The sequence below is a fragment of the Dasypus novemcinctus genome, chromosome 12 (assembly GCF_030445035.2).
Source record: "Dasypus novemcinctus isolate mDasNov1 chromosome 12, mDasNov1.1.hap2, whole genome shotgun sequence".
Taxonomy (NCBI): Eukaryota; Metazoa; Chordata; class Mammalia; order Cingulata; family Dasypodidae; genus Dasypus; species Dasypus novemcinctus.
Genome location: NC_080684.1, coordinates 28,608,531 through 28,611,939, shown reverse-complemented (window position 1 = coordinate 28,611,939; position 3,409 = coordinate 28,608,531). Strand labels below are relative to the sequence as shown.

Genomic DNA, 3,409 nt, shown 5'->3' with positions numbered 1-3,409 from the left:
CAGTTTAGGGCTGCCTATCATTTCTCCCTTGCTAGTTGTGCAGTAGGAGCCAAGCACGTAGTTGGTGCTGTAAGCTGTGGCAGTTCAAGCTGCCCTCATTGCACCAGGGACCAATGAAGCTTCTCCCAACTTTCTCCTTTGCCAGTGGTAGGGACAGCATCACAGCTATGTGGAATAACTCATGTGCAGACCTAGACTGTTGTTGTCTAGAGAGACTGATGAAGCTTCACATTTCTTTCTCCCCTACCTGGGACAGGAATGGGGCTGCAGGTATGGGCAGCAATCTATGCAGTGCAGGTCCAAGATGACAGCAATTGCCCTGGTAGACTTCTGATTTTCAGTCTATGGCAGCCAAAGTTACCTGCAGTTACCTAGATAGGCTGGCACAAAGCTCCTCAGCCTCCTTCCCTCTAGAAAGAAAATGGTTCCTGAGAGTTTCAGTTAGCCTGGCATCACACCCCAGCTCTTCCCAGGGTTATCTCCTAGCCAGCCAATTCTACCAATCAGTATCCAAAATCAGCAGCCAACTATCTCCTCCTCCCCTGTTTATGGAAAATGGAGGTTCCAATTACCATCACAGAACAGCTTCTGGGGTGGCTCGTGATGCCAGAATAGGATAATCACCAGCCTCCACACATTGGCCCATAATTTCCCAGAGAGACTGGTGCAGGTCATCGCAGCTTCCTTCCTGCTGGATGTAGCACTGGGGCCTAGGCTAGACCTGCAGTATGATCTGGGTGGGAAGAAGCTGGTCTCCACCAACACTGTGATCCTTAGTCAGCCCCTCTTCCTCTTGTGTCAGGTGGGGAGTTAAAGTGGCAGCTCCCGGCCTCTTTCTTGGATAGTTTCAGGCTTCAGCTGTTCTCAGGATTATACTGTAGCCCACTGAATTTCTTCATCCATAGCTGAAATTGGTGCCTAACCATCTCCTCCTCCCCTGTTTTGGGGAAGTGGAGCTTTCAATTACAGTCACAGAACAGCCCCCGATGTGGCTTGTCCCTCCAGTAGAGGATGGGCACTGGTCTTTGGGGAGTGGAGTGCTCTACTTATGAGTCTTCTCTGCAGATGGGCAGTCTCCTCCTTCCACTCCTTCAGAGATGTTGCAGGATGCTCTTCTGGTCTCCTGGGGTTCCCAAACAGGTGCTTCAGCTAGCTCCAGAGAGCTCTGGGTGTTGGCTAACTGCTCTGTAGCAGGAGCTGATTCTAGGAGCTCCTTACTCTGCCACCATCTTGCTGGTTGTTTGGGAAACTGTCTTTTAAATGAGAATACTCTGATGCTAGGATGAAGGTCCAAAATGGAATTTCCAGTTTGCTCTTTTCTCAGTTTAAGGGTGCTGGGTGGGCTTTCTAGGTTTCTCATTTCCTTAGTGGATTCCAGTTTGGCCATTATTAAATTACTGGTCCCAGGAACCTCTGATTCCTTATCATCACCATCAAAGATAAAGTCCTCTGGATTTAGAGGTGGGGGGTAGAATTCTTCAGCTGGAAAGAGCTCCTGGAAATGTGTCTCAGCTTGCTTGACTGCATGCTCATTTTCCAGACCACAGTCAGGTCCAGAGCAGATGTAAACATTGGAAGGCAAGCATTTATATGAGCTTCTGCTAATTTCTGAGGAATCTCTCATGTTAAAATAAAAAAAAACCCACAAGAGTGTTGGCTTTCCAAATTCTTCCTTTTCTATTTCCATTTCAACATATGGGGTGAATAATTTCTTCACCGCTGATTCTAAGTCTTCTTTTGCTGTTTTGGAAGATGGGCCCGTCAAAGGTACCAGATAGGTATCTTTTGTGCATGTCATGATTGAAGAACATAATTCAGTGACCCAAAGAGAACAAGTTCCTGTTTCCACTGGAGGCACTATCAAAATAGAAATCCACTCATCTGAATCTGTCTTTAGTATAGACTGATCTGTAATGAGCACTGCTCTGGAGATCTGCTTATACTGCACATTTGAGCAAAGTTCCCCAGTAAGGAAACTATCCTCCACAATAAAATATTTAGCATTTATTCTTTGACCAAAATGATCTACAATTGCTTTACATCTTCCAGAATCTTTGTCAACTACAAGGCATTGCACTTTATGGCAGAGACAATAGATTCCACCAAAAACCGCACACCTCCTGAAGGAACACTCGGGAATTTCTTCTTGACCACACAAAGGAAATAAAAAGGGGTTTTTGCTGGACCATCCAAGACACCAAAGGAAGGTTTTTGTTGCTTTAAGGCCATCTATTATAGTGCAAGATGACTGTGATGTTATTGCAATTGAGTGCAATACAAAATGGTGAATATTAGGGGTTAACCGTTTAGTTTTTAAATACTCTGAAAATGAACATTGCTTGAAAGTTTGGTGTTCACTGGGATATTGTTCATAGTCTATCCAAAATGTAAGAAATTTCATTGGCATCCTCTTTTCAACCGTAGTGAGTTCTTTGCTATTAAAGACATTTGCTCTGGAGCAAGGCACTTGTTCTACTTTTCCTTCCTGAAAAGCAAGAATCCTAGTGACATTTTAAAATTCTGCATGTTGACTAATGTTTGATTTGATTAAAAGATCAATTAGCAATCCTTGAGAATAAAGCAGCTTTCATACCAAAATCAATATTAAACTGCCTGTCTTCTTTGATATTTGTAAGTAATCCTATTCCTTTTTGCATGATCAGTATTGTCTTCTACTATAGGTTTGTTTTCATCTTTACCTCTATCTAAAACTGTGAGAACAGAGTTTTATCTCCACAATTATTTTCCTTCTCCTCAGTTTCCTCTGTGTCCTTTCTTTCTAGTGAAATTTCTCTATCAGGCATGCAGAATCCAGAGGTTCAGCAAGGGTAGGATTTTTCGGCAGAACACCAATCTTTTCAACATGATCATCCAAATCCTGACTCACATAACAAAAAACTTCAATGTGTTCAATGGTTGCATCCTTCTTGTGAAGAGCAATGGCTTCTTCGGCTTCATGGATCAGCTCTTGCCATGTACCTGTTCTTTCCTCTCCATCATCACTGTTTTGCTGATAGTCCTTCAACTAGGATAGCAAACCTGAAAAGCTGAAACTATCCCAGTTTCCTAAATAGCAACCTTTTGAATCAATGTGAAGAAGCCTCTGACCACTCCTTGAACATGAAGCTGCAAGGATGGATTTGGACAAATCTGTCCCTGTTATAACCACATCAAACTCTGTGGGGAGATTGTCCTTCATCTTGGGAGTCAAACGGTGTTTGTATGCAAAAGGACTTTTTGTTAGTTTCTTCAAATGTTTTATCCAAGTATTAGGCCATTTCCTCCAGGTAATGACTTAACATATATCCCCCACATTTCAGGTAGGTTTTTAGCATGAACCCCCACATTCCAGGTGGGCTTGACACATTTGGCTTGCATCCTCCCTGAATATCCAAAGCCTGTAGAGTTT

The 3,409-nt window shown here is 43.2% G+C and overlaps 1 pseudogene; it reads right to left on the bottom strand.

The window, feature by feature from the left end:
* Positions 1–854: 854 nt before the first annotated feature.
* LOC101425108 (rab proteins geranylgeranyltransferase component A 2-like) lies at positions 855–3,199 on the bottom strand (annotated as a pseudogene).
* Between the last annotated feature and the right edge of the window lie 210 nt (positions 3,200–3,409).